At 42.5% G+C, this 24,273-nt stretch overlaps 1 long non-coding RNA gene across 1 annotated transcript; it reads right to left on the reverse strand.

The window, feature by feature from the left end:
- Positions 1-16: 16 nt before the first annotated feature.
- On the reverse strand, positions 17-18,449 carry LOC308585382. Its single transcript, XR_014007354.1, has 3 exons — positions 18,353-18,449; positions 10,684-10,836; positions 17-805 (listed from the first exon to the last, which is right to left on the reverse strand). It is a non-coding gene; the product is annotated as an uncharacterized lncRNA (long non-coding RNA).
- Between the last annotated feature and the right edge of the window lie 5,824 nt (positions 18,450-24,273).

Here is a 24,273-nt window from a genome sequence, read left to right on the forward strand (position 1 = left end):
TGTTACTTAAAATATGAAAGACCATCAACATTCCCATGGAGATGAGTCTGCTGACATTTTCCTATATGTCAAAACTGTAGAAATCTTAATAATGGGCAGTCTTTTCAGTGCTAAGACTCTGGCAGAGTTCTGGAGCAGAATTAGAGAGGGTTGACCATGAGGAGGAGAGCTGAAACACAAACTCATTCAGGGAGCAGTAATCTTGTGGTGCACCGTCTGGTCAACCAAACAATTTGAAAGGCGTGCTACTTGTTTTAGCAAAACCTTTACAAAGCTACCACAGGTTTAGTAGCTCCTATTTCAGCTGTGGTTTTAATTCCCTGCAGAGTTATCAACCACAGGGCTCCTACAACTCCAAATGCCTTTTATAAAAGTACAAATTGAAGGAAAGATAAAAAAACTATACTAGTTTCCAGAGACAGTTCCGTTGCATTCTGTTATTAGCCTGCTCCATTTTACATTTGTTTTCCAGAGCCAAATTTATTTTATTTTATTTTTTGGGCTCGTACAGTACGGCAAGCACTGTAACAGGTTTTGCTGACTTGGGGGGGGGGAATTGTTCCGCTAGTTAGGCTGTCCCTCTGACCATCTGTTTTTCATGCCTATTTTCCTGATTTAATATGCTTCTTCATCATTTCAGCTTGCGTCTCAGCCTTTTCAAATAAAAAGTAAGCAATAGCATTGACTTAGCATTCACCTGGTTTCACTGCTAGAAGCAGAATATCTTGACCATGTGCTGTGGATGGGGGAGAGGTAGCTTCAAGATGTGTTACCATGCAGTGTGAGGGAATCTCCAGATGCATTGCTGGGAAGGGCAGGGGGAAGAAGCACATTGCTTAGAATGAAATTGTTCAAAATTTGAGAGGGAGAAATTCATGAAATGGCAGGCAACCTAAGTGTGGGAAACATTGCCTTAAAAACAAGCAAGCACCTTGCCTTTTGGTTTGGAACTCAGATGGCATCATCCAAAGTATGGCCATGATTTTTCACAGCCACAAGACCCCCTAGGTATTCAGGAGTATATCTGTTTGTGAATTAAAATGGAAAGAATATGCCCATCTCTAGTAGCCATAATGAGGCATCTGAATATAGACTGCATTTTTAATCAAGGCTTATATTGGCTTATATCTTGATCAGGTTCCTAAATTAAATGGGCTTAGATTTTCAAATGTTTCATGCTAGGCAGAAGACCAGCCAGCTGCTTGGCAATGTTTTCCTCCTAGACAAGGGGCCCCTTGATTTATAGCAGAAAACAATTCTCAAAGTCGTAAAAGCTGGAATTACAGACTGAGAGTGAAGACACTGACCCTACATGTTACAGAAGATAAAAAAGGGCAGAGATAAACATAATTAGGAATGGGTAAATAGTAAAATAAAACCGTTAAACTTGAGCCACAGGACAAAAGGCCAAGAGCACATGGAAACAAAGCAACTGGCTGGAGAAGGGGGGGAGTGTAAACAGGGGAAGAGGCTTTTTTCCTATTTTATTTTGAGGCTGTAAACTGTTCCTTCCTTTTTACTTTGAGGAAGTTTATCCTTCTAAAAAGCTATCTATGATAATGTATGAAATATACTAGCTTAAATATAATTATGCAAAGGATCTAGAAAGAAAGAAATGTTAAATTCTTATTTCATAGAGTCATATTGCTGTAGGAGACCAGGGGGGCAGATGAGCCTAGCCCCCTGCCAGACAGGAGACGCCAATCGAGCACTCATGACAAATGGGTGTCAGGCCTTTGTTTAAAGACCTCCAAAAGGAGATATTTCATTGATGATGCATGAGAATATGAACCCAAGGTCTCTGACATCTGATCAAGATAAAAATTTAAAATTATTAACCATCTGTTTTGGAGGGCAAGGAAGGCAAGAGGTGAGCTGGTAATTAAGGATCCTTGTTGAGACACATGTAAGATATATTACTACTTATTTGTCATTTATAGATGTAACAATATATAGCTCTTTGTGTTCCATATAAGGACAGGAGGATATGGGTGTATCTTTTAAGATTGGTTATAGCAAACAACCAATAGAAATTTCAACCAGGCTGATTGGACAGAGGCAGCCAAAGGAGGAGCAAGGGGGCTGGGCTGAGGGAATATAAGTGCTGGCCATAATGGCAGGAGGCAGGCCAGAGCTTGGTAACCATATACCACTGTGCCTCTCATTTATTTGTCTGACAAATACATTATTATTTTAATTTCTCTGTTGCTGCGTTGAATATTTCATTCCAGCTAAGCGTTAACCACAAGCAGGGTGCTACATTTTATGGTGCCGTGACTCGGATAAGTGGTCTGCTGGAACGCAGCCCCTTCGCCTTACTGAGCAGGGTACAAGAGAGAGGACCACTCACTGCCTACCCAGCGCGCACTGGGAAAATTTTTTTCCAGGGGAACGCAGCAGTCTCGTCTGTCTGATACCCTGCCCACTGACGGCGACGGACCGGGGGGGACCAGAGAAATAAACAGGCAACCAGCTAAGGGTAAGTGCACTAAGGGGTTTTGGCCCTCCAATTAATTGGGAGGAAGAGAAGTCCTGATCAAACTTCTGCGTCTCAGTAAAGGGGAACTGAGTACGCTAGGTGGCTGGGTACATCAGATGGTGATCTGGTGTAGGGAAAGGAAAGTTGGGAGGTAGAGTGTGGTTGAAGTATCTAGCGCATTGCATGTGTGAGAAAGTACAATGTGTAGCTGACCTAAGTGTGGAGTGAGTACTACTTCGTTTCCCAGTAAGGTGTGTGTGTGAGTGACTGAGTGGATACTTCACAGGGCCATACAATGGGAGTTGGGGGTTCAAAGGGGGGAAAATACACCTCTTGAATGTATGTTAAATAATTTTAAGAAAGCCTTCTCAGGGGCATATGGAGTCAAAATGACGCCAGAACGCTTGAGAACGTTATGTGAACTAGAGTGGCCAAAAGAAAATACTGGATGGCCATTTCAGGGAACCTTTGATATAAATTTAGTAAGCAAACTTTGGTCTAACATCACCAAAGAAACTGGAGGGTGCCCAGAACAATTTTCATATATAGATTCCTGGCTGAGCACATTAAATAAAAAATCCTCCATGGATAAGGGAATGCAAAGTCCAATGATGCAAATTATTGGCTGTAAAAGCCAAAGCTAGGAAAGGAATCTTGCCAAATAAACTCAAACCCATTTTTGAGGGACCAGAGGAAGAGGTGCTTCCACCTCCACCCTATGCTCCACATCGAAGGGAGCCTAATTCAAACCCTCCACCAGTTGTAACCCCAAGGCAAGAAAGTGGAATGAATAATGGGGCTGGAGTCACAGAACTTGATTCCTTGATAGATTATGATAAATATCTTCAGGAGGCATTGGAGTCCTATAATGAAGCCCAAGCAGAAGTGGTTATTCCACCTGTGAGTCCCAGTAGAACTCCATCTACAGTCTCCTTTAGTGGAACAACTAATTGCCCACCCCAAACCCCTGTACATCCAAGTCCTAGAGAATTATTACAGAAGTTACAGGGAGACCTTGATCGGTCAGCAAGCAATACAGCCAGGCGTATAGAGCTGCTAAAAGAACGCCTTGGGACAAATACCATCCCCTATGATTTGAGGCCCCTAGAGCAAAGCGAAGAGAAAGATCACGTAGTAGCCCCTCTCAGAAGAGTATTTGATGCACTTGAGGAGCCTGTGCTGGTTAATGGGCAACCCGGACCACGGCCACCTCGAACTTCGACCCTGCAATATATTCCATTCACGACTACAGGTCTGATGAATTGGAAAACACCCCATCTTTCGCAGAAAAACCTCAGGCTATGATGGACTTGGTGACCTCAATAGTAAATACTCATAGTCCTACTTGGACAGATTGTCGCCAGCTCCTGAATACTCTGTTCACCACTGAGGAAAGGAGAGACATAATTGAAAAGGCACAGATATATTTGCGTGAGCAGGCCAGAGTGGGAAATATTTTTAATATTGACCGTCATCTCCAGGACAACTTTCCCTTGGAAGATCCTAATTGGGATCCAAACAATGCAATTCACCTGGCCAGGCTTACCACCTACCGCCAGACGCTTGTGCAAGGTATCTGCAGGGCATGCCAGAAGCCCACTAATATGTCTAAAGTCTCAGGAGGGTAGACGTGTTACCCATAACACTGTTTCGTGTTCGGTGCGCACCCACAAAAAGACTTAAGTTGTCACCTTTTGAGCTCCTGTATGGGAGGCCGCCCTCCTTTGTTCAGGATATTCCAACTGACCTCAAACAAATAGGAGACCATGTGACACAGGGACAAGTGCAATCTCTCTCCCGTGTTTTTGTCTCTCTCCCGTGTTTGTTTGTTTGTTTTTTATCTTAACAGGTGGGCCCTCGAGCGCACGCCGTGCAGCATTGCCAAGCCGATTCATCAGCTCCAGGCTGGCATAGCATATGGGTGAAAGAGTGGAAACGTGATCCACTTGCACCTAAGTGGCGTGGACCTTACACCGTCTTGCTCTCTACTCCAACAGCGGTGAAGGTAGCTGAGGTGACCCCCTGGATTCATCACTCCCGTTTGAAGAAGTCCGAAGGCAGTTGGACATGCAAAGGTGACCCCTCTAATCCTTTAAAACTGACTCTCTCCAAAAAAAACCCTGTATCTAGCCCTACGGGGAACGGGCTAGGTCACGGGCAACATTAGACGACCGGCCTGCTGCAGCCACAACCTGGAAGCTGGCTGACCTGCGCACGCCTGAAGCTTGAGGAGCATCTGAACCAGCGATTGTGAAAGGAAAGATTCTCTTATACAATTAATTGACTGCCCCCCTTGTGGAACAATTATCAGAGATATTACACATTGGGGATCCTTGGGATATATGTTTTGGTCTTGGTGGTTCCCCATTTCTGTCACTGGGGGAATTATATTGGGACTAATAGTTTTATGCTATCACAATAAGGTAATCTTTTGTGGAAGGAATGCATATGCTAGACATCAACATGATTTTATTATTAATCCTGATCCCTTGGGAAGGGGAAGGGTCCTTGAATCTGACCAAATTTGCTAAATATGGATTCCGCTATGACCACAATATGTGGGTAGGCTTAGCTGAGATGGTAGCCAATGTTGCAAATAGGACCAATTGCCTTGTTTGCTCTCTTGGGCCAGATGATTCAGAGGGAGGTATGCCCTTATTACCAATACCATTAAATGCCATTGGTATGGTAAGCGAAATGCCACACCAAACAAAAGTACAGAATTTCCCCGGATGGAACTCAACTAAACCATTACGAGTTATACCTGTACAAGGGGAATTCTGTGTACATAAATCATCAGATGCAGCTGATTCTCCCATGGTAGGCTCTTCTCATTGCCACTATACTTGGGATTATATTAAGAATAGTTAAACCTGGGCAAACGGTACTACCTATCGAACTCGGAATACCTTGCCCTGTGCACCTCCTTTTATTCATGCATGGAAAGTGGTATGGAACATAACTGTGACAGAGAAAGGCAATCTAACATACTGCACTGTGAACTCTATACCCCTTGTGATATTTCGCCTTCTGTACTCCACGTACCAAAAACCTCAGACCCGATGGTTGTGGTGGATATGTGGAGAATGGGCATACAAGAAACTCCCTTCCAAATGGAGTGGGACTTGTTTCCTGGGATAGGTATTACCACCAATGTGGATTATGCCCACTAGTTCAGCTAAGCGAACACGAAGAAACGCTGATATTTCTCATATAGCAGGAGGAAGTACCCAAAGTTGGAGCGATACTGATGATTGGCCACCAGAGCGCATTATAGCCTATTATGATCCTGCCTCCTGGAATCCTGGTGAGCTCATACAAGGGGCACGGGATCCTATTTATAATCTAAACAGAATAATTCGATTACAAGCAGTAGTGGAACTTGTAACCAATGCAACGGCCCAGAGTTTGAGACTTATTGCACAACAGCTGGATGAAAGTAGAGCCGCCATTTTGCAGCTGAAAATGGGAATGGATTATGTACTTGCCAGGCAGGGAGGCCTATGTGGAGTCTTGAACTTGACAGGGAATGCCTGTTGCTTTAACATTTCTGATAATGGTGAGGCAATCCGTGTGTTGGCCACAAAGATGGAGAGTATAGCACATGTCCCAGTACAAACATGGGAAGGATGGGATATGGGATGGCTCACTAACTGGTTACCTAATGTCACAGGACTCAAAGGGATATTATTGTCTTGCTTGTTTTTCTTGACGGTAGTAGTGATGGTTTTATGTATGATGCCATGTATCATTTCATGTTTTAGAAGTACAATTAGCAAGATGATTCCGAATGAAACTCTACCTCATATCATGGCCCTATACAGAGCTTTACCTCAGGAATATGATGAAGATCAAGCTATCAAGGACGCTTGGTAGCAAGGTCCTTGAGCTTGAAAGGGGGGAATGAGGCATCTGAATATAGACTGCATTTTTAATCAAGGCTTATATTGGCTTATATCTTGATCAGGTTCCTAAATTAAATGGGCTTAGATTTTCAAATGTTTCATGCTAGGCAGAAGACCAGCCAGCTGCTTGGCAATGTTTTCCTCCTAGACAAGGGGCCCCTTGATTTATAGCAGAAAACAATTCTCAAAGTCGTAAAAGCTGGAATTACAGACTGAGAGTGAAGACACTGACCCTACATGTTACAGAAGATAAAAAAGGGCAGAGATAAACATAATTAGGAATGGGTAAATAGTAAAATAAAACCGTTAAACTTGAGCCACAGGACAAAAGGCCAAGAGCACATGGAAACAAAGCAACTGGCTGGAGAAGGGGGGGAGTGTAAACAGGGGAAGAGGCTTTTTTCCTATTTTATTTTGAGGCTGTAAACTGTTCCTTCCTTTTTACTTTGAGGAAGTTTATCCTTCTAAAAAGCTATCTATGATAATGTATGAAATATACTAGCTTAAATATAATTATGCAAAGGATCTAGAAAGAAAGAAATGTTAAATTCTTATTTCATAGAGTCATATTGCTGTAGGAGACCAGGGGGGCAGATGAGCCTAGCCCCCTGCCAGACAGGAGACGCCAATCGAGCACTCATGACAAATGGGTGTCAGGCCTTTGTTTAAAGACCTCCAAAAGGAGATATTTCATTGATGATGCATGAGAATATGAACCCAAGGTCTCTGACATCTGATCAAGATAAAAATTTAAAATTATTAACCATCTGTTTTGGAGGGCAAGGAAGGCAAGAGGTGAGCTGGTAATTAAGGATCCTTGTTGAGACACATGTAAGATATATTACTACTTATTTGTCATTTATAGATGTAACAATATATAGCTCTTTGTGTTCCATATAAGGACAGGAGGATATGGGTGTATCTTTTAAGATTGGTTATAGCAAACAACCAATAGAAATTTCAACCAGGCTGATTGGACAGAGGCAGCCAAAGGAGGAGCAAGGGGGCTGGGCTGAGGGAATATAAGTGCTGGCCATAATGGCAGGAGGCAGGCCAGAGCTTGGTAACCATATACCACTGTGCCTCTCATTTATTTGTCTGACAAATACATTATTATTTTAATTTCTCTGTTGCTGCGTTGAATATTTCATTCCAGCTAAGCGTTAACCACAAGCAGGGTGCTACAATAATGCTTCTGGTTATTTGGCTGGGAATTGTGGAAGCAAAGCTGTTTCTTCCACAGCTCTGTAGGTTTGCCCTTCACAGGGTGAGACCCTTTCAGTCAAATCCTCCCAGGTTGCTAAATGTTACAGTCCAGCCCAGAGAGATGCAAACAGAACAAACTTTTATTGACCCAGAGCCACTTCAACATTTCTATAGGGGCCTAAACAGAGTAGGACCATGACAGAACTTTCACTCAACTGCCCTTGGGGGTCTACCTCTTTCCCCTCACTTTCCCAGACTTTAACTTATTTGTTTACTTTTACTTAAAGGGGCAGCAACATAATAAACATCAGAAAGGGCGAAACATGTACATTCATTTCTCTGTAATCCCCTTTCACATAAATAAGCCTCCCAAGAAACTAAGTTACTGCGTGGCACACATGTACTATTAATAAAAAACAACAACCTGAAATTAAAGGTACTAAAAGGTACCCGCCCTGAGACCTGTGGGTATAGGGCAGTATATCAGTTCAATAAATAAAAAAATTAAAAAGGGTTTTCCTCTCTGTTTCTGTAGTTGCCTACTGAAACAAATAAAACTTGGGATAGACAAGGAGTAGATTTTTGTGTGTAGGAGCTCTGGGCAGAATTCTGGTACAGATACAAAATTCCTGATCTGAGCTGGGAATGTGCTCAGAGGCACCAGTTCCTTCACAATTCTGTCTGTTCCCCTGAGCAGCTTTGACTCCAGATAGTCTCCGGAGGTGGCATAGGCCCCTTTTGCTCCATGTATCATGGTTTGCAAAATGTCCTCTTTGTGCTTTATTTAGAAATTTATGCTTTGTCATCTTTTTCTATCACCTTCCAAATGTCATGGCACTCCCCCACTCTGAAAAAGAGCTAAATTCCTCTCTCAAATCAGCTGTCTGATAATTGTCAAAATGAATACTTGTTCCCTTTCCCCATATTCTGTAAAGAATTACTGGAAGGCAGCCATTTCCCTGACAATCTGTCTCGGCAACGTTTCTCCACGAGCTGCAATCTGGCTTCTCTGTTACTTGTACTACAGCCCCCTGCAGTGCTCTGGGTCACAAATGATTGATTTGTACTGTCAAATTATAATGATGATTTGGTGCTTTCTCTCTCCCTGCCCTGATTTTGGATATCTACCCTCTTTTGCTGCAGTCTGCCATCACACAATCTTTATGCCCCCCCCCCCCTTTTTAGCTGAACTCTTTAAAAAGTTTTTAAATGAATATCGAGAATAGAATCAGTCTGTGCAATGAATAACAGCTGAGCATTCTCTCTGCCACCATCCTGCCCCATAACACTTGATTTTAACAATGAAAACAATTCTGTGATGCCTTTAAGGAAATTTAGCTCCACGATCCGAAATGAATATTCAATGTGACATTAAAATTTCACAAATTTTGATGATGCAGGTTTGAATGCAAAATGTACTTTTCTTATATGGAATAGTTCTTACATTTTTTAAAAAAGTTATATTCCCAGTTACATCCCAGAGATGGATAAGAGTTGTCCATAGGAATTTATAAATAATGATTTTAAGGTGAGAGGGATGGATTGCCAATGTGCTATCCCCATCTCAAAACCTTTCCAGAGGTAGCAGCAAGAATAGAATTCACCATCTTACCGAGTTCTTATTTAGTGTGAATTTTTTTTTTTGTGTGTGTGTGTGTATAATTTATTATTTGTACCCCGCCCATCTGGCTGGGTTTCCCCAGCCACTCTGGGCAGCTTCCACAAAGACCAAAAATACACTAAGATATCACACACTGAAAACTTCCCTGAGCAGGGTACCATATATACCATATATACAGTGGTACCTTGGTACTCAAATGCCTTGGCTCCTGCACAAATTGGCTCCCGAGCGCCACAAACCTGGAAGTGAGTGTTCCAGTTTGTGAATGCTTTTCGGAAGCCAAAAGTTAAACATGGCTTCTGCCTGAGTGCAGGAAGCTCCCACAGCCAATCGGAAGCTGCACCTTAGTTTTCAAACTGTTTCGGGAGTCAAATGGACTCCTGCAAAATATTAAGTTCAAGAACCAAGGTACCACTGTATATGCCCACTAATGCAAATTCCAAACCAAATACAATTCATTCTCCATAAGGTATGTTGGGAGGGGCTGTGGCTAGAATAGAGTGATTCATATCAGCTCTGCCGTGTAATTCACACTGAATACTGCAGCTCATACTGGGAGTGGTTTACCAAAGTGCTTGTTTACAAAGCTATTGTACTACCAACCTTACTATATGCTTGTGAAACATGGACCACGTATAAACACCAACTCCAACTCCTCGAAAGATTCCATCAACGGTGTCTCTGATAATTTTTACACCTTCTTTCATATGATAGTAGACACTCACTTGGGAAGACAGGCGAACTAATACCAGTGTACTGGAAGAAGCAAAGATCACCAGTGTTGAAGCAATGATTCTTCAATATCAACTTTGTTGGACTGGTCATGTGCGGATGTCTGATGATCGTCTTCCAAAACAGCTACTCTATTCTGAACTTAAAAATGGAAAGCGTAATGCTGGTGGTCAACAAAAGAGGTTTAAAGACTCTCTCAAGGCATATATATAAAAATGTAGTATAAACACTGACAACTGAGAAACACTGGCCTGCGAGTGCTCCAGTTGGAGAACAGCCTTTACCAAAGGTGTCATGGGCTTTGAAGACACTCAAACTCAGGACACAAGGGAGAAATGTGCTAAGAGGAAGGCACGCTTGGCAAATCCACACCGTGATCAACTCCTGCCTGGAAACCAATGTCACTTACGGACTCATTGTTAAAACCGTGTTTATGGAAGACAATCTTACTCAGCTACGAGTGATCGCCAAAGAAGGAGAAGAAGGTTTACAAGAACCTTTCAGTGTCGTCCAGCGGCATTAGACCCACATTGCAGGTCAATCAGAAGCCAATAGATAGTGCTTGGTTGTCCTTCACTTTGCCCATGTGATGCAGAGACCAGAGTGTGACTCCCTCAAGTTCTGCAGTCCTGAATCAGCACATACTGAACATTAATTGAACCAACTGTTGTGTATATTTATGGAACTAAACAAACAGAAGTATGCAGGCACTCAATAAAGAATGAGAGATAATGTCCTACCTAATCAACTGACACAGCAAGCACTTTTGGTCACCAGCCCTTTCCTTTCTGGTACTCTCACTCATCCCGATTCCACCTCACTGTCCTGCTGCCCTTCTCCACCCACCCACCCATCCATCCATCCATCCCCCACGTTCTTCTGATGCAGCAGCACTGCAATATATCACGGAAGGACAACAATGGGGCAGAGCTCTTCCTTTTGAAGAATAAAAACTCATTTTGGTATGCGAAATCTCTATTTCTTGCCCTAATTTCAAAAGATATTATGTAGATGAAATGTCTATGGTTGGTAAAAAAAGGGGGGTAGGGAGAGACTCAGAGTCATAAAGTAGTTAAATAAGTGTTTGCATGTTTATCTCAATAGGAATTTGACAGCTGTATGTTATTTGTGACCTGCAAACCATCAGTAGGATTAGGGGCATGCTTCTTCTGAAAATAACTGTCAGCTTGAAGTAGCAATTACAGTCTTTGGGCTGTTTTGTAGCATTTGGAAATAAAACAACAGTTCCATTTCCTTTGGGGAAAAGTTGTTTGAATATGATTTTCTAAAAGGTTGCTAAGACGGGGTCAAATATGCAGCTCCTTTTCTTACGGCCTAAGAAGTTTGTAGAAGGAAGTGGATAAAGGAGCGAAGAGGGAGGATTGATGAGGAACTGCCTAAGCGACTGCCAGGCTCTCATTTGCCAGGGTAGAATTTGAGAGGAGAACCACCTTTCCTTTTCCCACCATGATGAGAAATTTTGGAGAAAGCTTCCTTTGAACTTGGCCCCCTTTATCTTGATTTTGTGCATCTGTCAGCGCTCACTAGAGACTACTGGATAAGGGCTACTTACGAGCTGATGAAACGAGATTGAGGGGATATATGAGCAGGCAGTGATAAAGATTGGGTCTCACCTGTGCTGGCATGCAAATATCACTGATTTACTCAGCTGTGCCACAATTACATTGCTAATATATTTACTCACACAAAATTGGATGACCAGCTGGGGCCTATTTATGTTGCTTTGGAGAGCTAGACAAATGAAGCCCACTCAGCCATGTCGCTGTTATACCTTTGTCTCATAATCAGTGCACATGATACATGCGCCTGCTGAGAGAGAGCGCTCTCAGTTCCCACAGTCTCTTTGAATGCGGATTCCCCTTCGTGTGGCATGACTGCCACTTATTAGGCTGTGTGTGCACATTTCATTTTACTTTTAATGTGTATACTGCCTTAAGGAAATCATCCCTCAGTGCTCACTGGAAGGACAGATCCTGAAGATGAGGCTCCAATAATTTGGCCACCTCATGCGAAGAGAAGACTCCCTAGAGGTCCCGAAGAGTTGGACACGACTAAACGACTAAACAACAACATATGCAAGGTGGTTGGCAGCAACAAAATATACAGCAAATGACACACCCTATAATAATCTAACCCAATACAAAAAGTCATAGCAAAACATAACTTTAAAATGGAACAGCTTGTATCAAATAAAGTAATATTCAATAATCGATTAGGATATAATAGCACACAATAAAATTAACTCTCAAAACATCAGCAAATGATAATTAAACAGAAATTTACTCTTAACAATTACAATAAATAATGACCAAACTATGAAAAAAACCCAAAAACCCTGCAAGTCACAATGCATAAAATACCACAATACATGCAAAACTCATGTAAGAGAATCAAATTGGGAAAGACACACAACTTGTAAAGCTATTTCTTTTAAATCCCTAATCAAGAGAGAAATGCAAAAAAATCTGGGCACTGTCAGGTACACTTAATGGAGTTGCAATTCCAAGCAACCATTAATAAACTACAGTGCCCAGAATTCTTTCAGGAACAGAATGTGCTTCAGTTGTGCTTTAAAGGTATTTTGAGGAAATCAGCATAGCACTAAGGAGATCATTCCATCTGTACAAGCATTTCAGCTTGCCAGATGGAATGATCTCCCCTCCCCCCCCCATGCTATTCTGGGTTTTGCTGCCAAGTCAATTGGACAGGTGCAGGGGGCACACAAGGGAATGGGGCTGGAAAGCCCATTGGTTAATGGTAGACTTTGCATTGGCTTCTGCTAGCAGATTTCATTCATTGAATCAGGTCCATCGTGTGTAGGCTGAATACACTGTGGGTTAAATCAGTAAATACATACTGAACCTTGCTACTTACAGTCTATGGCTTCTGCTGCTCTGCTCTACTTCAAGATCCTAGAAGTGGGTCATGGAGAACTGGGGATCGTCCACTTTGCTGTACACTACATACATTTTTAGTGATGACTTCAATTAAACACATTAATTCAATATTTTTGTTGTATGCTGCCTTGGGAGGGATTATTTTGAAAGACATATTATAAATAAACTAAAATAAAACAAACCCTGTGAAGTAGGCCAGTGTTGAGTGGTTGCTGAGGAAAGAATATTGGTTTTGTCTGAGGCTGTCTCATGAGTTTCATAGTAGAGGAAAAATCCGAATGAAGCATCTTCCTAGGTCTCAGTTTAATCCCTAAAACACTGGTACACAGTGTTTTATGATAGTTCTTGACCCATCCCCTATTTGTCCATCCATTACATACCAGCTAATGTACTGCATCAAACTAATGCCCTTTCCAACAGGCTTCCATTAATGCTATAATTTGGATTGGTAGTGGTGTGCACGAACCTGATCAGTAACAATTTTATGAGGCTCACAGAAAGAAACCCACTTCCATTAGGTTGCTAGGGGTAACCCTGGAATGTTGATTTTATGGAAGCTAGCTGTGTTCATGTGGCAGTTGGGAATTGGTTGGCTCATGTTGAGAAAACGGTTGAAGATGGCTTGGCTGATGAAAGCGGATAACATCTGGCACAGGGAGGACAACAACTGTGAGAGAGAATATGTGCAACATGTTCAACCATCATTTTATTGTAGTGCTGAATGAAAAGATATGCCTGCCTCCTTAAATTAACTATTGCCGAAGCTTCTGTTTCCCCCTCCCTCCCTCTCTCTCTCACACACACACATAACACACATAATGGTCAAGTGTTTTCTCTTACGGAAACCTAGGACACAAGGGTTCAAATCCCCAGTAAGCCATGAAGCCTACTGAGTGAGCTTGGGCCAATCACCTTCTCTCACCCTAAGCTACATCACAGCCAAAGCTATCTGTGATGATAAAATGGAGAGGGGAGAAGTGTCCTCATTTGAGAAAAAGTGAGGTATAAGTGTAACAACATATATGCCATTATTATTATTATTATTATTATTATTATTATTATTATTATTATTATTACTCCTCCCCAGCCACTCTGAGTGGCTTCCAATATAATAAAACGCCAAACATTAAATTATGAGGGACACAATCGGAAGGCTGGTTCAAGGTGTGTCCCTTGAATCTCTTTTTGTGGTAATGCCAAGTACATAATAATGATGCATATGGAATACCCATTCTCCTGCTTGCACTCATAAAGCATCATACAAGTAGTGCAACAACGGGATATGATTTAGAGAAGGCACCCATGCTTTCCCAAAGTCACTTGCGATAAAGAGAACATAAGGTTAAGGTAAAGGTACCCCTGCCCGTACGGGCCAGTCTTGACAGACTCTAGGGTTGTGCGCCCATCTCACTTAAGAGGCCGGGGGCCAGCGCTGTCCGGAGACACTTCCAGGTCACGTGGCCAGTGTGACAAAGCTGCATCTGACGAGCCAGCGCAGCACACGGAAACGCCGTTTACCTTCCTGCCAGTAAGCGGTCCCTATTTATCTACTTGCACCCGGGGTGCTTTCGAACTGCTAGGTTGGCAGGCGCTGGGACCGAGCAACGGAACATAGTCATCCCTTTTTGTAGGCTGGTTACAATGCTTTTACCACTTTCCCTGCAGCACAACTGAAAATGCAGTCATTGTTAGAGTTGCCAATTTGTCACTATTTTATTGTTCCAATTATCTGGTTAGATAATCTGTATGGGGGAGCAGGGTCTGAAAAGCAAGAAAACAAATTCCACCAGGGATGACCCATTTAAGTTTGCCATGCTCCATCAATGGCCTGCTAGATTCCAATGTGGTTTCTCCTCTGACTTACAAGATGAGCTCTCTTTTTCTTGTTTTTGCAGTGCAAAGCTTCTTGGAGGGGCTTCAAAGCACGGCATACCACCACAGCACTAAGTAAAATGCATTTTAAAAGGATGCAGGAAGCAACCACACATTGCATTCTGCGCAGTTCTGTTCAAAAAGGGCCACTGTACATGCAATAAAGTTTCTGCCTCCACGTTGTACTGCAAGCCCTGAGTTCCAGTCCCAAGTACAGTGGGTGAACCAGCTTGCAGAAAGGTTTATAGATCTGTAGACTGGGGGTATGTACACATTAATTAAGCACAGCAAAGCCATTTCCCACCTCTGACATTCAAATTGCACTTGCACTGTAATGTACACATCAGAGAGGCAGCGAGGATGTCTTCACTTGACAAACATGTTTACTCACCTCTGTGTTGTTGTTGTTTAGTTGTTTAGTCATGTCCGACTGTTCGTGACCCCATGGACCAGAGCATGCCAGGCACTTCTGTCTTCCACTGCCTCCCGCAGTTTGGTCAAACTCATGTTCGTAGCTTCGAGAACACTATCCAACCATCTCATCCTCTGTCGTCCCCTTCTCCTTGTGCCCTCAATCTTTCCCAACATCAGGGTCTTTTCCAGGGAGTCTTCTCTTCTCATGAGGTGGCCAAAGTATTGGAGCCTCAGCTTCAGGATCTGTCCGTACAGTGCGCACTCAGGGCTGATTTCCTTAAGAATGGAGAGATTTGATCTTCTTGCAGTCCATGGGACTCTCTAGAGTCTCCTCCAGCACCATAATTCAAATTATCAATTCTTCGGCGATCAGCCTTCTTTATAGTCCAGCTTTCACTTCCATACATCACTACTGGGAAAACCATAGCTTTTACTATACGGACCTTTGTTGGCAACTCACCTCTGTACCACCCTGCAAAGCTCCTATTTGTGAAGCTATCATCTGTACATGTGCAGTGGCTATCTCATAGGTACATGCATGGTTTAAATATGAAGCGAATGCGGGATGATAATGATAATGATGATGATGATGATGATGATGATGATGATGATATTTTTATTGTTTATACCTCACCTATCTGGCTGGGTTTCCCCAGCTACTCTGGGAGGCTTACAGCACATATAAAGCATAGTAAAATAACAAACATTAAAACTTCCTGATACAGGGCTGTCTTCAGATGTCTTCTAAACGTTATGTAGTTCTTTATCTCCTTAACATCTGAAGGGAGGGCGTTTCACAGAGAGGGCACAACTACTGACAAGGCCTTCTGCCTGGTTCCCCATAACTTCACTTCCCACAATGAGGGAAGCAACAGAAGACCCTCAGAGGAGGACCTCAGTGTCTGGACTGAGCTAAGTTAAGTTTTTTAGTCAGATTTTGCTGGTCTGAGAAAAGACAAATCAAACAGCAACATTTCCCACAGTGCTTTGGTGTACCCATGGCACCGTGGACGATTTAAAGTGATGGTTTCATAAACCACATACTGCTTCCGTCAAGTAAGTCTGAAGTTGGGGTGTGTGAGATTGAAAGTGGCACCCCAGGCAGCACTTTGTGAGACCCGCCCCCCCAACCCTGGAGCTAGTCCTGAGCAGTATTCTTGAAATACTGGAAAAGTTGCCATCTTTAGATTTTGCACTACTTAGCCAAAGAGGAGTGTTTTAGTGAAGCAGATGTTCTTGACACTACAGCAGAGCATTACTTTGACCAGGAACCCGCTCTATGGCATGTTGTATAACACATATACCATTAAGATCCTTATTTCCTAACGGTATTTGATTTGGCCATCTGTATTAGCCACTGAAAAAATAGCAATCTTGGTTTTGATAGATGAGCTCCTTTGGTTAAATGACAGTCTGGTGTTGCTGATACGAATATAAATGAATGGAACAAGGAGACAGAGTCCCAGTGTGCCAAGCTGCAGTGCATATTTGCCTTATTTTATGCTATTTCTGCTTGGGATTACTGAAAATACATTTCAGTCACCATCCGCAGCCATTCATTTTAAGGAACATATCACTTTGGACGGAAGGCTGAATTGAATGGGCATTAGCATCACTGGTAGTTATTGTTAAAATGCTGGCAAAGTGGGGGATGGATGGCTGTTCTGGTGGAGAAGGGCATTAAAGACCACACACAGCTGAACCTCTGACAGTGGCAGAACATGGAGAAGGGCCTCTCTCAGTGATATCCTTGGGTGGGCAATTGCAGTTGGCTGAAAGTTGTCCTTTAAATATGCTACGATTTTTGCTGCGCTATCCTTTTTGCATGAAGCCTCCGTCTGAGGTTGTAGGTTTAAATCCTCCAGTCCTAACGTGAAGCCTGTAACATTAATAATTTTAATTCATGGTGAATGAGCCTACCATCAGTTATTGCTGTTGTGGATAAATGAGGCCTCCAGGTACAGACTGTCAGATGCAGAAGACAAAGAACAGGAGAAGGCCATCTCTTTTGTGCCCAGCTTCTGATCTTCTATAAGCATCCAGGAGGTTGCTTCTTTGAAAGAAGCATGCTTGATCAGATCAAGCAAGGCAATTTTTCTGTCCTTAATAATTAAATAAATCAGATCAAAAAATGATACTCCTCTGGTGTGCTGGAGTGAGGATGGGGGAAGGAGAATGAGGAATCTTGGAGTCTGATAACCACCACGGACTCATGCAGCAATGGCTCAGGCTATTAAAGACAGTGGTGCCCACAAATTGGCCTCTTCAGTTCAGTATGGTTTATCACAACACCTTTAGTATTAGGTTATTTTGAAGTGTCCTATTGCCAAAGCAGACAGTGGATATCCTTGTCTCTTTCCACAGATTAGTTCAGGCTTCCTCAAACTCAGCCCTCCAGATGTTTTTGGCCTACAACACCCATGATCCCTAGCTAGCAGGACCAGTGGTCAGGGATGATGGGAATTGTAGTCTCAAAACATCTGGAGGGCCGAGTTTGAGGAACCCTGGCTCAGCTGATCGGTTAGTTCATCATTTAGTTTAGGGAGAGAGAAACCAGATTGTGTTGGCCTCCAATTCCCATCAACCCCAGCCAGCATGGTCAAATGTGAGGGACAATGGGAGCTGTAGTCCAACAACCACTGGAGGGCCACAGATTCCCCATCCCTCGTTTACTTGAGTAGTAATTCAACAGGGATATCATCCACTAATTCATTTGCTACGTTTTAAGATAAAACACCAGTTAAATCACTGCTTTACTCAACATGAAAACCACCAGTTAGCTAATTAAAAGCAATACCCAAAATAGCAACACATTCAGAGGTCTCTTGTTATCCTCTTTATCTGTTTTCCATTATGGTGCACATTCCAAGCCACCGGATATAGATGAGCCATAAATTATTCATCTCAGATGTAACCAAAACAGATGAGGCTCCCTAGTGGTGCCATTTTGGTGGCACCCCTCTGCACCTCCCTGAAGGTGCCCCCTCTTAAAATGTTTAACTGAATAGTTCGACATAAAGCCTTTTCCATTTGTGATCAGGAATGGCACACGCACTTTTCTTCGTACTAAAAGGCAGTACCTATCTTCCTCCTTCAGAGGAAGGCGGAAAACTCTTACCCCCTGCTAGGTTTGCCCCACACTATGATCTAAAGATTCTACTTCATTATGCTTTTCTTAATAGAATAAAGAGATATCTCTAGACACCTTTTATTGAAAGCCCAAAGCTCAAATCCACAGAATCACACCTCACTGCAGGAACTTCTTAATCATCAGAAATAAATGCAGCAGGTAGTAGAATGCTAACTGCAAAAAACCCAAAAACCAGTTAATTGATTTTGTTCAAACCAGCCTTGAGCCGTGTGCTTAAAAAGCTCTTGAAAGAAACACTAACTGCAAATTCTTTGTTGTTCTGAAATTTGTAATATTGCTAACAAATGAAATCACCTATATTTCTATAATCTTTCCTTCCACCAAGGCATCTTTACATGGTAGGTATCTAAGGTACTGCTTGCCAGGATGATACTCTCTAATTATAATCTCCTTTATGAAGATGAATCTTCTCAAAGCTACCAGCAGAACATGGCTGTGAATTGTAACTAATACCCACTGAAACATACTGGAACACTGAACAGCAGTAGCAAAGAATCCTGGATAGAATGAGGCACAAATGGCCTCTCAACATTATCTACTCTGTTTGTGGGCAGAAAAATGGCGTGGAAGGGAGACATTTCAACAATTTCTCCAGAGGGAGGAGAAATTCTCTAAGAATTTCTCAGGGGTGGGGCTCATCACTAAGGAGTGGCAAGAACACAGCTTCCCCTTGCCATCTTTCCCTTAAAAGTTTTGTTTTGTTTTGCTGCTTCTGCAAAAGGCCCCTGAGGTTATGCTGGCAGCCCAGCCACCATTTTGTATCCCCAACAAAACCCTGAACCTAATGTCATTCTAAGGCTGTGTGTGTGTGTGTGTGTGTGTGTGTGTAATGGCAGCTGCCCCAGAAGAAATAGTGGTGAATATTCAGAGAAAATTCTGGAAGTAGATTTTTCTTTCTGAGTGGTGGTGGGGAGAAAAAAACAAAACACTTGGGAAGGCATATTTCTGTGGAATTTCCACTCTGCTCTAACTCAGACAACAATAGGACATAAAAAGCTGGTAAGAATACCTACAGTGACCTGGGACCCCCAGCAGTGGGGGACTTTGGGCTTTCAAATTTCAGCGGCACCCAGTGTGAAGCCAAAATCTGGTGCTCCCTCCCACCTCTGGCCTTCTGTTCTAAGTCAGTGTTGTGGCACCCCTCCAGCAGCACCCTCTTGCCTTGGCACCCAGGGTGGGCAAACCGGCCACGCTTCCCTAAATGCGCCTCTGCCCACAGAATGGCTTTACAATGTAGTCCACAATCATGGAGGTGTGTTGAGAAGGGGCCAGTGTTGCAAAGCCAGCACTTGTAGCCAGAGAACTTGGCAGACCAGGTAAGATGACTTCACACCATTACCACTTACCATCATTGCTTCTTTGCTGCTCCTTCAGGAAGAGACAGGGGAGCCAGCTGTGAAATGTCGATTCTGGTGAGGAGACCCATTTCCCAAACCGGAAGCTGCATTTTTAAAAAGCAGGCTGCTATAACCACCGAAATGCAGCTGTACTAGCAGCAAATGTTGGGACAGCATCCCTCTGTACACACCTCTCTGCAAAGGCAAGGTGCACTGTTAAGTCATTTTGGTAGCTGAGGCAGAAAAGCCATTTCTTCTCTCTGGCAGGAAAACAGAACAATAAATTAAATAACTAGAAAATTGCTGCCCTTCCGTGACACCCCAAATTAGCTATCTTTGGTGGCTGCCTCACTCTGGCTGATAGTCAGCTAGCCTTGCCTAAAGTCTATCCCATTTTTTAAAAGAACTTTTATTTGGAATTTGTGATTGATGTGTATTTAGCATAGATTGTAACACCTCACTGCAACCTTACATTGATACTATGCTATAACCAGGGCTCTTTTTTTTCTAGCCAGAGTGCACTGGCTGTTTCTTCTTCTTCTTCTCCTCCTCCTCCTCCTCCTCCTCCTCCTCCTCCTCCTCCTCCTCCTTCTTCTTCTTCTTCTTCTTCTTCTTCTTCTTCTTCTTCTCCTTCTTCTCCTCCTCCTCCTCCTCCTCCTCACCTGTTATTTTCAGAAGGTAGCATTATAATTCTTTGGTTTTCCAAAAGCAGTTTATGTGCTTCTTCATCAAATGTAGACTTACCAAGCTAAATGTTGTCCAGTCACATAAATAAAAGCAGATTTGAATTCTTTGCACCAAGAAATATATTTTTAAGACCCCTCACTGAAGAAATTTGCAAAAATTAAGTTTCACTCATAAAATTATAAAGCCCTAATGAGGTATACTTAATTCCTCCCTCTCAAAGCCTTCTCCCTTTCAATTTCTGTATGGTGAATAAACAACAGCATGTGTCCCATAGTCTGTGTTTGCTGCCACCAGCGTAGTTCTATTCTCAAACATCTGTTTCCTGGATACTTACTGCAAATATAGATTCCATTAGTGTATTGTTAAGTCAGGATGCTAGGGCTGTCTACATAAGAAATGAATACACAGTTTGTTCTACATACAACCACATAGTAGGTGAACAACAGCTACACAATTCTTCTCTTTGAACTACTGAAAACCTGGGATGCATTTTTCTGAACTTCAGATGTGCAGAAAACAAAGAAAAGCTCTCCCAAAGATGTCATTCTAGCATGAAACATAAATCAAATTTTTCCCTTATTTATTTAGGCCTGTTTGCTGAGTTAGAATTTAATAGCTTTTGAGTGACAGAGAGCATTACTGTCTACCACTCGTGAAATCTATCTGATCAAGATTCGTGAGCAGACAGTTTTTATTTATAACCTGTTGCTTCTGCACCACTTATTTTTAAGCTTTGAGGATTCCGATATGCTTTGGAAATACCTTTAGCAATGCATGCACACCACTCCTAATTCAGCTAGGACAACACTGAAATAAATGTTGTGGAACTTGGTGCAGACCGCTTCCCTCTGTCATGAAATATTCCCTGGTGTGATCATGACCTTCAGCATGAATTGCAAATCATGTGGAGGACCAATTCATGTGATTTGGTACCGTATTTTTCGCCCCATAAGACGCACCGACCCATAGGATGCACCTAGTTTTTTTGGGGGGAAATAAAGGGAAATTTTTTTTATTTCCCCCCCAGGTGCGCTGCGCTAATCCCGAAGCTTGGGGCGTGCGGAGTTCAGCACGCCCCAAGCTTCTGGGTGCCGGCAAGCAGTTCGCTAGCCCTGGGAAAGCCGCGCGGCTCTCCCAGGGCTAGCGGACCGCTGCGCTAATCCCGAAGCTTGGGGCGTACGGAACTCAGCGCGCCCCAAGCTTCTGGGTGCCGGCAAGGTCTCCGCTAGCCCTGGGAGAGCTGGGTCTCCCACAGCTAGCGGATAGCTTCCTGAAGCCTGCATTCACCCCATAAGACGCACACACATTTCCCCTTCATTTTTGGAGGGGGAAAAGTGCGTCTTATAGGGCGAAAAATACGGTATTTACCAGAAAGTATATATGTCTACTGCATTGTGGAGGCCCCACTCTCCTCCTCCAGCACACCATTTCAACTGACTACAGAAACCAGGCAGTCTTCAGAAAAATGAGGCTATTGTAAGGCTCACCCAAATGACTGCTTTCTTGATGACACTCACTAAAGGCTAATGAGATCTGAGAGACCAGCCAATTGTTCTTCATTAACCTGAGCCAGTTATTCATTTCTATTAGGTCTGCACACTTTCATTTGTTTAATCTGTAGATTAATCAACCAAAGGTTTAGTTGATTACTTGGTGGAGCTGAGGTACAAGGGCAACACTTCTTTATTTTTTAGCCTTTGGAGGTTCTGCTGTGTTTATTTAATAAGGAAGGGGAAAGAAAATATTAAAGAGAGCCTTTCCTTCTAATAATGAGCATAGCTTCTATTTGCTGGGGCTAGTTTCCCCTAGCCACTGACCTAGGAGTAAGCCCTGATGAACTTAATGGCAGTACTGAGTAGACACTCATAGATCACACAGCAAATTGTAAGTTCACTCAAACTAGCTTCATTAACTCGAAAAGAGACCTATAGAAGTTGTAACGTGTACATTTATGTAATTGATTAAAAGAAGAATGATCAACTAAGATTCTTAAATCAGTGGACAGACTCAGTAACTATTTCAGTTTATCTGGGGATATCAGCACAAGGATGCTTGAAAGACATGTTTTCCTCTCATCTGCTGGTAATGTCCTGACATAATAACAGCATGTAGGCTCCTGGGCCATAGTGTAGTATATTTGTGCTCAAAGAAAACATGCCAAAACCGAGTGAAGGTCTTGTGGCATCCCTGCAACCAGTGACCTTGGAGCTCAGCTACAAAGATTCAAACCCCCATCTGAAACTTTCCTTCCTCCATTGCTTTTCCAAACATACATTTAAAATAATAACCTATACACAAGTAGACCAGGTGATGTAGTGATGGACTACTGGATTACTGATATACTGATGGTCACATTTTCTTCTTTTGGTGCATGTGAGTTGAATTTTTTAAATAAAACCCTATATTTAATAGACACTATTTTTAAGCAAAAGGAGCTCAATGACAAGCAAATAATTTGCAATGTAAGATTTAGTATTCAGAGGCATAATTGGGGAATATATTATATTGTCAACATTTAGCTATGATAATCAACTTTAATCATCCCAGTGTCGAAAAACCTCGAGCTTTTACATTCATTTGAAAATAATTTATTTTAATATATTTTGTATTCATGCAGATAAGCTAGTACAAAAGTTCTTTAAAAAAAAAGTAACCTGAAAAAGAAGTAGATCTAAACCCAGTTAGGAACATGGCATGTTCGGAGGCAGTCCTGAGATGTCGGGGCCTGTGTTGAAGGAGAAGGCATAAGATAATTCTAAGTATGTGTCAGAACAATAGCCACGTTCAACCATCTATCTGAAAATACAATGTTTAAAAGTGGGGCAAGGGCACATTACCAGCACACAAGGTAGACAAAAATGTGGATAAATAGGTTATATTTATTAAATATGACAACTTGAGGATCTACAAGACCAATTAAGTAATCAGATTCAACCAAGTGTGGGGCGGAACAATCTTAAATAGCCTGTCACCACACCTCCCCATTGGGCAAAATCGCCCATCAAACCATAATGTTTTCCCTATGGGAGATACCACTTCTCCTCTTCTTCCAGGGAAGGAGGGGTGTGGCAAATTTGTTCCCTCCAAAAATGGTGAGAACGGCATACGCATGGCTTGGCGCCAACACATCTATCCCTTTGTGGGTCATTGCTGATATTCTCATGAACATCAGTAGGACCCTCCACTTGATCAGGGAAGACCCTGCTTTATCAGCTCACTAATCTCCTAGAGGGCTCTACTCATGTTCAAGTGAATGTAAGTGAAAACCTCTTGCAGACATTTCCTGCTCAACAAAGGTAGGGATAGAGGAGGAGTCCATTTAAAAGGAGGAGGAGTCCATTTTAAATTGATTTACACATGGAATCTGGTGCTCCTGAACCAATTGAGCTTTGCCTGCATCAGTCTGTCTCTTGCATCTAGCAGCTGCTTGTGTCCAAGCCGTTTGTGCATTGTCTGAAATGCAAAATTGTATGAAAAAATACGTGTGTGTGTGTGACATATACAGTAAATGGGTCAAGCTGCATGTGCTACTATATCTCTGCAGCATACAGTGGTACCTTGTTTCTCAAACTTAATCTGTTCTGGAAGTCCGTTCCAAATCCAAAGCGTTCCAAAACCAAGGCGCGCTTTCCCATAGAAAGTAATGTAAAATGGATTAATCCATTCCAGACTTCTAAAAACAACCCCTAAAACAACAATTAAATGTGAATTTTACTATCTAACGAGACCACTGATCCATAAAATGAAAGCAATAAAGAATGTACTGCAGTCACACAATCAATCAATCAGTAGCTGAACTGGGTTCCACACAGTCACAAAAACAAACTAACCGAAAAAGCTGCAAAAACAAAAACACAAAATAAATAGCAAAAATAGGCGTCCCTCAGTGTAAAACACTCAAAACGGAAGCATGGCACTCAAATTGGAAGTGTAACACTCAAAACAGAGCAC

The sequence above is a fragment of the Podarcis bocagei genome (assembly GCF_964188305.1).
Source record: "Podarcis bocagei genome assembly, chromosome: 4".
NCBI lineage: Eukaryota > Metazoa > Chordata > Lepidosauria > Squamata > Lacertidae > Podarcis > Podarcis bocagei.